The sequence below is a fragment of the Lissotriton helveticus genome, chromosome 7 (assembly GCF_964261635.1).
Source record: "Lissotriton helveticus chromosome 7, aLisHel1.1, whole genome shotgun sequence".
Classification (NCBI taxonomy): Eukaryota; Metazoa; Chordata; class Amphibia; order Caudata; family Salamandridae; genus Lissotriton; species Lissotriton helveticus.
Window position 1 is genome coordinate 1,572,775,286 of NC_136068.1, and position 14,290 is coordinate 1,572,789,575.

Genomic DNA, 14,290 nt, shown 5'->3' on the forward strand with positions numbered 1-14,290 from the left:
TCAACTTCTTCAGGGCCCAAACCACAGCAAAGGCCTCCCTCTCAATAGCTGACCAACGTTTCTCTCTAGGGGTCAGCCTTCTACTTATAAAAGCAATGGGCTGGTCATGACCATCAATATTCAGCTGAGATAGAACAGCTCCCACACCCAACTCAGAAGCATCTGTTTGGACAATGAAAAGTTTGGAGTAGTCTGGACTCTTGAGAATAGGTGCAGTGCACATGGCCTGATTTATGTCATCGAATGCCTTCTGACAGCTAACTGTCCACTGAACTTTCTTTGGCATTTTCTTACTTGTCAGGTCATTAAGTGGAGTCACAATGGTTCCATAATTTCTGACAAATTTCCTGTAATAACCAGACAGGCCCAAGAAAGCTCTGACCTGTGTCTGGGTGGTTGGAGGAACCCAGTCCTTTATGGCCTGTATCTTGCTCTCCAGAGGTTGAACTTGGCCTCCACCTACAAGGTGACCCAAGTATACAACTTGACTCTGCCCTATCTGGCACTTAGTAGCCTTGATAGTGAGGCCTGCCTTTTGCAGGGCCTCTAAAACTTTCCTTAGGTGGATCAGGTGATCCTCCCAGGTGGAGCTAAAGACAGCAATATCATCTAGATATGCTGCACACAAGTCATCCAACCCAGTGAGAAGTTGGTTCACCAACCTTTGAAGAGTGGCAGGTGCATTTTTCAAACCAAAGGGCATCACCACAAATTGGGAATGACCTCCTGGGGGTAGAAAATGCTGTCTTGGCCTTGGCCACCTCAGCTAACCTGATTTGCCAATAGCCAGCTGTTAGGTCAAATGTACTCAAGAACTTGGCAGAAGCCAATCTGTCAATGAGTTCATCTGCTCTTGGTATTGGATGGGCATCTGTCTTAGTGACAGCATTGAAACCCCTGTAGTCTACACAAAACCTCATCTCTCTCTTACCATCCTGGGTGTGAGGTTTAGGTACTAGAACTACAGGACTAGCCCAAGGGCTCTCTGAGGGTTCAATGACTCCCAATTCCAACATCTTTTGTACTTCAGTTTTTATGCAGTCCCTGACGTGGTCAGGTTGCCTGTAGATTTTACTCTTTATAGGCAGACTGTCTCCAGTGTCCACCTCATGTGTGCACCAGTTTGTCTGACTGGGGATCAGAGAAAACATTTGTCTGAAGGATTGAAGGACTTGCTTACAATCCTTTTGTTGATGCTCAGAGAGGCTGTCAGAAAAGACTACACCATCTACTGACCCATCATCAGGGTTCTGAGTGAGCAGGTCTGGGAGAGGGTCACTCTCTTCCTCCTGTCCCTCATCTGTGGCCATGAGCAAGCCCATGTCCTCCCTGTCAACAAATGCGTTGAGCCTATTCACATGAAGTACTCTGTGAGGGCTCCTGGGAGTTCCCATGTCCACCAAGTAGGTGACTTCTCCCTTTTGCTCAATAATGATGTGGGGCCCAGACCATTTGTCTTGGAGAGCTGCTGGGGCCACTGGCTCCAACACCCACACCTTCTGTCCTGCATGGTAAACAGTTAGGACAGCCTTTTGGTCATGCCAAGCTTTTTGAAGTTCTTGGCTGGCCTCCAGGTTTTTAGATGCCTTCTCCATGTACTCTGCCATCCTGGAGCGGAGACCAAGTACATAGTCCACTATGTCAAGTTTAGGCTTTTTGAGAGGTAACTCCCATCCTTCCTTCACAAGACATAGGGGTCCTCTTACAGGATGTCCAAACAAAAGCTCAAAAGGGCTGTAACCAACCCCCTTCTGTGGGACCTCTCTGTAAGCAAACAGAAGGCAGGGTAAAAGGATGTCCCATCTTCGCCTAAGCTTTTCAGGTAACCCTTTTATCATCCCTTTGAGGGTCCTGTTGAATCTTTCAACAAGCCCATTGCATTGTGGGTGATAGGGTGTGGTAAATTTGTAATTTACACCACACTCCTTCCACATAGCAGTCAAGTATCCTGACATGAAGTTTGCACCTCTGTCAGAGACAACCTCCTTAGGAAACCCCACTCTGGAGAAAACTCCAACCAGGGCCCTGGCCACAACAGGAGCTGTAGTGGTCCTAAGGGGAATAGCTTCTGGATACCTGGTGGCATGATCCACTACCACCAGTATAAATCTGTGCCCAGATGCTGTTGGGGGGTCCATTGGTCCAACAATGTCAATCCCCACTCTTTCAAAGGGAACCCCCACCACAGGTAGTGGTATAAGGGGGACTTTGTTGTGCCACCTGATTTGCCACTGGCTTGGCAGGTGATACATGAGCGACAAAACTCTTTAGTGTCCTCAGACATATGAGGCCAGTGAAAGTGTGGGGCAAGCCTGTCCCAAGTCTTGTTCTGGCCTAAGTGACCTGCAAGGGGAATTTCATGGGCTAAGGTGAGAAGGAAACCTCTCAGAGACAAGGGGATGACCAGCCTCCTGGTAGCACCAGGCTTGGGGTCTCTTGCCTCAGAGTATAGGAGTCCATCGTCCCAATATACCTTATGGGCACCTGTAGCATTCCCTGCAGCCTCAGCAGCAGCCTGCTGTCTGAGGGGTTCAAGAGAGGAACAGTCTAACTGTGCCTGCCTCAAGTCTGCCCTGGAAGGTCCCCCTGTCCCAAGAAACTCAACCTGTTCAGGCTCAAGCTCTTCTAGGACAGTTCCTTCTGGGGTCTTGGGGTCAGTCTCCTGTGAGAGCTGATCCTCTACCTGAGGCAGGGGGGAAGGGTCAACCTTACCCCTACTGCTCTTTCTCTTGGGTAGTGTCTGGTCCATTCTTCCAGGATCCAGCACTAGTTCAGCTGGGCATTTCTTGGCCTGTGACCTAGTCACAGCAAGGACATGTGCTGACAAACCTAACATTTCCACATGAGTCCTATACTCCACATCTGACCTTAAGGAGGATTCCAAATCATTGCCCAAAAGACAGTCCACTGGGAGGTCTGAACTAACAACAACCCTTTTGAGGCCATTTACCCCTCCCCAGGAGAAATTAACAAGTGCCATACTATGGGAGGTAGTGGCATTGCTAGCATTGGTCACCAGGTAGTCTGAACCTAGTATTACCTGGTCAGGGTCCACAAAGTTTGGTGTCACCATAGTGACACTGGCACAAGTGTCCCTGTAGGCCTGAGCCATTTTTCCATTGATCAAAGGCGTTTGCCTGTACTTGCCCAGAGTACTGGGACTTATTGTAGGGGTCATATCCATGTCCCCAGTACAAACAAGAACAGCCTGAGTAGGTGTCCTGACTAAGTCAGAGCCCGCCTCAGTTCCCAGGGTTAACCCCACTATAGCCTTGGGAGGATTACTACCACTACTTACTGTACTAGGGGGTGCAGGTGCCTTAGGGGCAGTAGTGGTAGGAGTTGGGCCTTTCTTGGTGCACTCACTAAACCAGTGAGTATTACTTTTACAGTATTGGCACCATGGTTTCTTCTGACCATTATTCTTCTTTTTCTGGGAATTCTGGGACCCACCCTCCTTAGATTGTTGGGGCCCTGTTGAAGACTTCTGGTCATTTTGCTTATTCTCATTACCCTTGGGGTCTGCTTTCTTTTGGCCACCACCCTGGTTTTGGTTCTGCTGCTTGACCCTTGTCCTGACCCATCTGTCTGCCTTCTTTCCCAATTCTTGGGGAGAGGTCAGATCTGAGTCAATAAGGTGCTGATGCAACAACTGATTCTGACAATTACTTAAGATTTGTTCTCTCATAATTAGATTATACAATCCTGTGTAATCAGTAACTTTACTTCCCAGTAACCAGCCTTCAAAAGCCTTAGTGGCACAATCAACAAAGTCAGCCCAATCCTGAGACTGAATTTTCTGGGTGTCCCTGAACAGCAACCTGTACTGTTCAGTTGTTAAGCCAAACCCATCAATCAGTGTATTATTCAGGACTTGGTAATTGTTAGCATCCTCAGCTCTAGTAGTGAGGAGCTTATCTCTACCTTTACCTTCAAAGAAGAACCACAATATAGCTGCCCACTGACTCTGGGGGATGCACTGGACAGTGCAGGCCCTCTCCAAAGCAGTCATCCATTTGTGGATGCCATCCCCTTGTTTAAAGGGGGGCACTATCTTACTCAGGTGTCTAGTATCAAAACTCCTGTCTTTATCCTTAGGGATATTGCTGCCACCAGTGGGGACTGCCCCACTCAACTGTTGCTCTCTAGCAAAGGCAAGCTTCTCCTTGGCAAGGGCAAGTTCTTCCCTCTGAATCCTCAGATTAGCCTGTTTCATCCTTGCTTCATGTTCTCTTCTCTGAGGGGAAGTCATTCTCCTCTGGGGAGAAGTCATTCTCCTCTGAGCAGAGGCATGAGAGTGCACAGATCTATTGGAGTCTCTAGAATGAGACCTATCTCTTCTAACTCCAAAGTTAGGCCTGCTTAGGGTCAGTACTGGGGGTCCCCCAGATCCTTCCCTATGTAGGTCTAAGTTGGCCCTAGTAAGTCTGCTGACTAGCTCAGGACCATTGTCTGCCTCATCCCCAGAAAGAACCTCTTCATCCTCCTCCTCCTCTACTTCTTCAGTTTCAGGGAGGTCAGGATCACCAAGGGTCCCTTCTAAGGCTGGCATGCTCCCATCTGTATGAGTAGCTTTTCTAGCATCATATGTCTCTAAGAGACCTAACAGAAAAGGAGTGGTAGGGTTAGAACCCTGTTTCAATTTCCTGGAGGTACACAATTGTCTCATCTCCTGGAAACTGAGAGCTGCACATCTGGAAAGGACCTGTGGAGGGTCACTAGCCACTAGGGGAGTCTCTGCAGACTCTCCATGGGTAGACATGCTTCTAGTGTGGTGTAAGTGATGCACCTACCTACACTATGGGTTTACCTACTGATCCCTTGCTAGAGTTGTAGTCAGGGTGTGCTAAGCCCTGTTACACTACAACAGCTGGGTTTGTAGAACTCAGAGTATTTCTAAGCTTGTTATATGTACCTATGTACCTTATGTGATCTTTCAAATGATATCTCAAGATTATACTTGGTAAGACAACAGCAAGCTCAAATCCCACCGCTGCCACCAATGTGAGAAGTTGGCCTGATATATGATGCTCACTAATTCTAGTGATTCATAAAGGGGGTGATGATGGACAGAGTATCTGAATTAAGCAGAACACTCCTACCCAGTCAAAAGATCAGGGCTTGATCCATCACCGTTGTTTAGCTCACTGCACCATCCCAGCTCAGAACCTGGCTATATGCAAATTAGTCTGACCCTGGCCCAGTGCATCATGGGAACAGGGCAGACCAAACTACCAAGCCAATTCTTTACTGGAAAGGAAACAAGCTTCCGGGGACCGGTTTCTGGCATTACAGCCGTCTTCGGCCCGGCTTGCTTGAATCCTGATGGTGCAGTGAGCAAGGGACTCACATCTGAGTATACCCTTCCACACTTGTGGTGGCCAAAACGATTCATAAAGGGGGTGATGATGGACAGAGTATCTGAATTAAGCAGAACACTCCTACCCAGTCAAAAGATCAGGGCTTGATCCATCACCGTTGTTTAGCTCACTGCACCATCCCAGCTCAGAACCTGGCTATATGCAAATTAGTCTGACCCTGGCCCAGTGCATCATGGGAACAGGGCAGACCAAACTACCAAGCCAATTCTTTACTGGAAAGGAAACAAGCTTCCGGGGACCGGTTTCTGGCATTACAGCCGTCTTCAGCCCGGCTTGCTTGAATACTGATGGTGCAGTGAGCAAGGGACTCACATCTGAGTATACCCTTCCACACTTGTGGTGGCCAAAACGATTCATAAAGGGGGTGATGATGGACAGAGTATCTGAATTAAGCAGAACACTCCTACCCAGTCAAAAGATCAGGGCTTGATCCATCACCGTTGTTTAGCTCACTGCACCATCCCAGCTCAGAACCTGGCTATATGCAAATTAGTCTGACCCTGGCCCAGTGCATCATGGGAACAGGGCAGACCAAACTACCAAGCCAATTCTTTACTGGAAAGGAAACAAGCTTCCGGGGACCGGTTTCTGGCATTACAGCCGTCTTCGGCCCGGCTTGCTTGAATCCTGATGGTGCAGTGAGCAAGGGACTCACATCTGAGTATACCCTTCCACACTTGTGGTGGCCAAAACGATTCATAAAGGGGGTGATGATGGACAGAGTATCTGAATTAAGCAGAACACTCCTACCCAGTCAAAAGATCAGGGCTTGATCCATCACCGTTGTTTAGCTCACTGCACCATCCCAGCTCAGAACCTGGCTATATGCAAATTAGTCTGACCCTGGCCCAGTGCATCATGGGAACAGGGCAGACCAAACTACCAAGCCAATTCTTTACTGGAAAGGAAACAGGCTTCCGGGGACCGGTTTCTGGCATTACAGCCGTCTTCGGCCCGGCTTGCTTGAATCCTGATGGTGCAGTGAGCAAGGGACTCACATCTGAGTATACCCTTCCACACTTGTGGTGGCCAAAACGATTCATAAAGGGGGTGATGATGGACAGAGTATCTGAATTAAGCAGAACACTCCTACCCAGTCAAAAGATCAGGGCTTGATCCATCACCGTTGTTTAGCTCACTGCACCATCCCAGCTCAGAACCTGGCTATATGCAAATTAGTCTGACCCTGGCCCAGTGCATCATGGGAGCAGGGCAGACCAAACTACCAAGCCAATTCTTTACTGGAAAGGAAACAAGCTTCCGGTGGACAAAAGCAGTCTTTAGGCTAAACTCTTTTGGCATGTGAAGCCAGCTGTTTTACCACAATATAACCCCTTGAATACCAGATGAAAGGACACCACACAGGTTGTTATGAAAATAAACGATATATGTATTAATAACAACACCTCTGAACTCTTTATGAGGTCAGAGGGCTAAGCACATGACAATACTACAAAAGAAATACGAGTTCGCACAATATCTACAAGTGTGCCTGAGGGGCACGGCAAACCATATTCTCAAAACAATGGAATGCGAGGAAGGAAAGTACTGTAAGGAGATCCAGAGGCTGGAGGATCGCTGGGACTACGCTACGAACTAGGTAAGTAAGGAGCAGGAGGCCCACGGGACTCACGTGCAGAGTGGGAACTCTCACGCGGGATGCGTACCAACGTCTATGGATGCTACAGTTTACAAAGTTACGGATTCCGGACGAACCCGGCTGGATGGAGGGAAAACAACAGTGGACCTGGACACTAGGATAGTGGACACAGACTTCAGCACCTAGAAGCTTTAGTTACCTAACCCACAGGCTGCGGGTGCATAGGGCTGAAGTTGCGTTGGGTTTGCTGCGTTGACCCCGGTGATGCCTGAAACAAGAAGTTGCTGGCAGGCAGCCAGATGGAGGAGTCCGGTGGTTCCAAGGATGGAACTGGAAGGAAGAAGTCCTGAAAGGGAAGGGGACAGAGTCTTGGTCACTAGCCAGTGACGGTGCTGGAACCAGGTGCTGTCGCCGCGTTCAGGTGGAGGAAGGGTCGCTTCTCTCTGTAGCTGCGGGGACCAGGAGCTGTTCTTCACGACCAGGCTGGAGGCACGAGCTGTCCCACGTAGTCTGCTGCTGTTGGCGGTGTCGGATCGTCGATCTGGACAACATGCCTTGGCTAATGCAAGCCACGCGGTGGAACAAAGATGGCGTCTGGTGTGGACCAGGAGGGTCCGGGGTGCAGTCTGGGGGACCAGACTAGCAGTGTCGAAATCTTCGGGTCGTCGTCTCAGAGGCCACTAGCCAGCCGGCAAGTGACCAGACAACAGGAAGGGCAGCAACCAGGCAAAAGGGCCCCACGCAGATCACGGGGATGCTGGGGGGCTGGTCTTTGGTGCAGGAGCTGCGTCGGTGTGGGGCTTCTCAGTCCCCAATGCACTCACTCGAGGAACCCTCAGGGGTCGTGCTGGAAGCGCTGTGCAGGTTGCTGCAAGATGGCCGTCTCCACGTTGCTCGTCGCACCCACGGGTCCCAGCTGTGCTGTGGATGTGGGTAGAGGTCAGAGAGGTCTGGAGGTCCGGGTCTTGTCGAGCTGGGTCGTCGGATTCCGGGATGGAAGGACTTTGCAGCAAACCGCACAGGAGCTTGATGGTGCCTGCGAAGCAGGATGGTCACTCCCTGACCATAGGGGAGATTCTTTAGCCTTCTGATGTTCAGGAGGTCGAAGGTCAAGAGTTCTTCGTGGAAGTTGTCAAGAGTAATCTAATCTGGAATGGGACCAGCTCCTACCTTTATTCAGCTAAAGGGGGCTGCACTACGACTAGGTCCCTCCCCTGGGTGGGACCAGGAAGGAGGGTGGTTACACCCCTATCCTTTGTCCAGTTTCCCGCCAGAGCTGGGGCTGGAGTGCCCCAGCAACTGGTTGGAACCGGTGTATGCACAGGGCACCTTGTGTGCCCCAGGCATGTCTCATTCCTTTCAGCCTTGGCCTACCTAATACACAAAATCCTGTCTGGGGTGGTGCTAGCACCTCCCAAGGCAGGAAACCCTTTGTCTGAGCCTCCCTCGCTGGAAGGACTCCCAGCAGCAGGAGGTCAGACTTGTGTCTGTGGTGGCAGCATCCATTTTGTGATGCTGAGGCTTGAGTTAACTTTAACCGGGGTTTACAGTTACATACATGTCGTGTCCTTCTAGAAGGGTGGAATGCTAACCCCGTCGCCAGAATTGGCGAGGGGTTAGTATTCCAATTCGTATGACACCTTACTCGGCATGTTTTGATAATGCTATGCCAAAGTTAGCATTTAACCGCGAGGATTATAATGCACTTAAGAGTATATGGTATAGCGTTATCATGGAACAGCTATTAGGACTTGGTTCCGCAAGCTGCAAACAGGCTCAGCTCATGCCAGAGCACCATCTCACATAATTCCAAGCACTCTGCCTTCAGGATTGATAAGGCCTGCCATAGGAGCGACTGATAGGAATATATGTGTCCATTTTAGGGCTAGATATAGGAATACTATATCTAAAGCAAAGGGTGATTACACCACCTTGCCCCAGCTGTCGTGCAGCCAGTTGTGTCTGTTTTGGATGGCCAGCCAGGGGTGGCATAATACATGCTGCAGCCCCTGGTAGGCCCTGGGTACACCTATGCCCTGGATACCTAAGGTATACTGTACAGGGACTGATAAGGTGGCCCAGTACCAATTGGTAAATGCACCTAGGGTACATGGTTGTAATTTAGAGAGAGAACAGCTAGGCTGTGGGTCTGATTAGCAGGCCCACAGCCAGGGAAAGTCGTAAATCAGTGAAGCAAAAAGCAAAAATCTGGGGTGGCCATGGGATTGCAGACCCCACTCTCCTACATAATCCCCCCCCCCAACTTAGGGACATTAAACTAACCTTGACCAGGTGAGTCTTCTTGCTCTAAGTGGAAGTACCTGGAGAGACCATCTGCATTACCATGGTCAGTCCCTGGGCGGTGCTCCACTGTAAAGTCCATCCCCTGTAGGGAAATGGACCACCTAAGAAGTCTGGGGTTTTCACCCTTCATTTGATTAAGCCATAAGAGGGGCTTATGGTCGGTCTGAATCTTGAAGTGAGTACCAAATAAGTATGGCCTCAACTTCTTCAGGGCCCAAACCACAGCAAATGCCTCCCTCTCAATAGCTGACCAACGTTTCTCTCTAGGGGTCAGCCTTCTACTTATAAAAGCAATGGGCTGGTCATGACCATCAATATTCAGCTGAGATAGAACAGCTCCCACACCCAACTCAGAAGCATCTGTTTGGACAATGAAAAGTTTGGAGTAGTCTGGACTCTTGAAAATAGGTGCAGTGCACATGGCCTGCTTTAGGTCATCGAATGCCTTCTGACAGCTAACTGTCCACTGAACTTTCTTTGGCATTTTCTTACTTGTCGGGTCATTAAGTGGAGTCACAATGGTTCCATAATTTCTGACAAATTTCCTGTAATAACTAGACAGGCCCAAGAAAGCTCTGACCTGTATCTGGGTGGTTGGAGGGGCCCAGTCCTTTATGGCCTGTATCTTGCTCTCCAGAGGTTGAACTTGGCCTCCACCTACAAGGTGACCCAAGTATACAACTTGACTCTGCCCTATCTGGCACTTAGTAGCCTTGATAGTGAGGCCTGCCTTTTGCAGGGCCTCTAAAACTTTCCTTAGGTGGATCAGGTGATCCTCCCAGGTGGAGCTAAAGACAGCAATATCATCTAGATATGCTGCACAAAAGTCATCCAACCCAGTGAGAACTTGGTTCACCAACCTTTGAAGAGTGGCAGGTGCATTTTTCAAACCAAAGGGCATCACCAGAAATTGATAATGACCTCCTGGGGTAGAAAATGCTGTCTTGGCCTTGGCATCATCAGCTAACCTGATTTGCCAATAGCCAGCTGTTAGGTCAAATGTACTCAAGAACTTGGCAGAAGCCAATCTGTCAATGAGTTCATCTGCTCTTGGTATTGGATGGGCATCTGTCTTAGTGACAGTATTGAGACCCCTGTAGTCTACACAAAACCTCATCTCTCTCTTACCATCCTGGGTGTGAGGTTTAGGTACTAGAACTACAGGACTAGCCCAAGGGCTCTCTGAGGGTTCAATGACTCCCAATTCCAACATCTTTTGTACTTCAGTTTTTATGCAGTCCCTGACGTGGTCAGGTTGCCTGTAGATTTTACTCTTTATAGGCAGACTGTCTCCAGTGTCCACCTCATGTGTGCACCAGTTTGTCTGACTGGGGGTCAGAGAAAACATTTGTCTGAAGGATTGAAGGACTTGCTTACAATCCTTTTGTTGATGCTCAGAGAGGCTGTCAGAAAAGACTACACCATCTACTGACCCATCATCAGGGTTCTGAGTGAGCAGGTCTGGGAGAGGGTCACTCTCTTCCTCCTGTCCCTCATCTGTGGCCATGAGCAAGCCCATGTCCTCCCTGTCAACAAATGCTTTGAGCCTATTCACATGAAGTACTCTGTGAGGGCTCCTGGGAGTTCCCATGTCCACCAAGTAGGTGACTTCTCCCTTTTGCTCAATGATGTTGTGGGGCCCAGATCATTTGTCTTGGAGAGCTGCTGGGGCCACTGGCTCCAACACCCACACCTTCTGTCCTGCATGGTAAACAGTTAGGACAGCCTTTTGGTCATGCCAAGCTTTTTGAAGTTTTTGGCTGGCCTCCAGGTTTTTAGATGCCTTCTCCATGTACTCTGCCATCCTGGAGCGGAGACCAAGTACATAGTCCACTATGTCAAGTTTAGGCTTTTTGAGAGGTAACTCCCATCCTTCCTTCACAAGACATAGGGGTCCTCTTACAGGATGTCCAAACAAAAGCTCAAAAGGGCTGTAACCAACCCCCTTCTGTGGGACCTCTCTGTAAGCAAACAGAAGGCAGGGTAAAAGGATGTCCCATCTTCGCCTAAGCTTTTCAGGTAACCCTTTTATCATCCCTTTGAGGGTCCTGTTGAATCTTTCAACAAGCCCATTGCATTGTTGGTGAGAGGGTGTGGTAAATTTGTAATTTACACCACACTCCTTCCACATAGCAGTCAAGTATCCTGACATGAAGTTTGCACCTCTGTCAGAGACAACCTCCTTAGGAAACCCCACTCTGGAGAAAACTCCAACCAGGGCACTGGCCACAACAGGAGCTGTAGTGGTCCTAAGGGGAATAGCTTCTGGATACCTGGTGGCATGATCCACTACCACCAGTATAAATCTGTGCCCAGATGCTGTTGGGGGGTCCATTGGTCCAACAATGTCAATCCCCACTCTTTCAAAGGGAACCCCCACCACAGGTAGTGGTATAAGGGGGGCCTTTGTTGTGCCACCTGATTTGCCACTGGCTTGGCAGGTGATACATGAGCGACAAAACTCTTTAGTGTCCTCAGACATATGAGGCAAGTGAAAGTGTGGGGCAAGCCTGTCCCAAGTCTTGTTCTGGCCTAAGTGACCTGCAAGGGGAATTTCATGGGCTAAGGTGAGAAGGAAACCTCTCAGAGACAAGGGGATGACCAGCCTCCTGGTAGCACCAGGCTTGGGGTCTCTTGCCTCAGAGTATAGGAGTCCATCGTCCCAATATACCTTATGGGCACCTGTAGCATTCCCTGCAGCCTCAGCAGCAGCCTGCTGTCTGAGGGGTTCAAGAGAGGAACAGTCTAACTGTGCCTGCCTCAAGTCTGCCCTGGAAGGTCCCCCTGTCCCAAGAAACTCAACCTGTTCAGGCTCAAGCTCTTCTAGGACAGTTCCTTCTGGGGTCTTGGGGTCAGTCTCCTGTGAGAGCTGATCCTCTACCTAAGGCAGGGGGGAAGGATCAACCTTACCCCTACTGCTCTTTCTCTTGGGTAGTGTCTGGTCCATTCTTCCAGGATCCAGCAGTAGTTCAGCTGGGCATTTCTTGGCCTGTGACCTAGTCACAGCAAGGACATGTGCTGACAAACCTAACATTTCCACATGAGTTCTATACTCCACATCTGACCATAAGGAGGATTCCAAATCATTGCCCAAAAGACAGTCCACTGGGAGGTCTGAACTAACAACAACCCTTTTGAGGCCATTTACCCCTCCCCAGGAGAAATTAACAAGTGCCATACTATGGGAGGTAGTGGCATTGCTAGCATTGGTCACCAGGTAGTCTGAACCTAGTATTACCTGGTCAGGGTCCACAAAGTTTGGTGTCACCATAGTGACACTGGCACAAGTGTCCCTGTAGGCCTGAGCCATTTTTCCATTGATCAAAGGCGTTTGCCTGTACTTGCCCAGAGTACTGGGACTTATTGTAGGGGTCATATCCATGTCCCCAGTACAAACAAGAACAGCCTGAGTAGGTGTCCTGACTAAGTCAGAGCCCGCCTCAGTTCCCAGGGTTAACCCCACTATAGCCTTGGGAGGATTACTACCACTACTTACTGTACTAGGGGGTGCAGGTGCCTTAGGGGCAGTAGTGGTAGGAGTTGGGCCTTTCTTGGTGCACTCACTAAACCAGTGAGTATTACTTTTACAGTATTGGCACCATGGTTTCTTCTGACCATTATTCTTCTTTTTCTGGGAATTCTGGGACCCACCCTCCTTAGATTGTTGGGGCCCTGTTGAAGACTTCTGGTCATTTTGCTGATTCTCATTACCCTTGGGGTCTGCTTTCTTTTGGCCACCACCCTGGTTCTGGTTCTGCTGCTTGACCCTTGTCCTGGCCCATCTGTCTGCCTTCTTTCCCAATTCTTGGGGAGAGGTCAGATCTGAGTCAATAAGGTGCTGATGCAACAACTGATTCTGACAATTACTTAAGATTTGTTCTCTCATAATTAGATTATACAATCCTGTGTAATCAGTAACTTTACTCCCCAGTAACCAGCCTTCAAAAGCCTTAGTGGCACAATCAACAAAGTCAGCCCAATCCTGAGACTGAATTTTCTGGGTGTCCCTGAACAACAACCTGTACTGTTCAGTTGTTAAGCCAAACCCATCAATCAGTGTATTCTTCAGGACTTGGTAATTGTTAGCATCCTCAGCTCTAGTAGTGAGGAGCTTATCTCTACCTTTACCTTCAAAGGAGAGCCACAATATAGCTGCCCACTGACTCTGGGGGATGCACTGGACAGTGCAGGCCCTCTCCAAAGCAGTCATCCATTTGTGGATGTCATCCCCTTGTTTAAAGGGGGACACTATCTTACTCAGGTGTCTAGTATCAAAACTCCTGTCTTTATCCTTAGGGATATTGCTCCCACCAGTGGGGACTGCCCCACTCAACTGTTGCTCTCTAGCAAAGGCAAGCTTCTCCTTGGCAAGGGCAAGTTCTTCCCTCTGAATCCTCAGATTAGCCTGTTTCCTCCTTGCTTCATGTTCTCTTCTCTGAGGGGAAGTCATTCTCCTCTGGGGAGAAGTCATTCTCCTCTGAGCAGAGGCATGAGAGTGCACAGATCTATTGGAGTCCCTAGAATGAGACCTATCTCTTCTAACTCCAAAGTTAGGCCTGCTTAGGGTCAGTACTGGGGGTCCCCCAGATCCTTCCCTATGTAGGTCTAAGTTGGCCCTAGTAAGTCTGCTGACTAGCTCAGGACCATTGTCTGCCTCATCCCCAGAAAGAACCTCTTCATCCTCCTCCTCCTCTACTTCTTCAGTTTCAGGGAGGTCAGGATCACCAAGGGTCCCTTCTAAGGCTGGAATGCTCCCATCTGTATGAGTAGCTTTTCTAGCATCATATGGCTCTAAGAGACCTAACAGAAAAGGAGTGGTAGGGTTAGAACCCTGTTTCAATTTCCTGGAGGTACACAATTGTCTCATCTCCTGGAAACTGAGAGCTGCATATCTGGAAAGGACCTGTGGCGGGTCACTAGCCACTAGGGGAGTCTCTGCAGACTCTCCATGGGTAGACATGCTTCTAGTGTGGTGTAAGTGATGCACCTACCTACACTATGGGTT

At 49.3% G+C, this 14,290-nt stretch overlaps 1 protein-coding gene across 11 annotated transcripts in view; it reads left to right on the top strand.

Annotated features, from left to right (window-relative positions):
- The window catches only part of KASH5 (KASH domain containing 5), a 3,089,192-nt gene that overhangs the window by 731,418 nt on the left and 2,343,484 nt on the right, over positions 1 to 14,290 (top strand). The window lies entirely within an intron of this gene.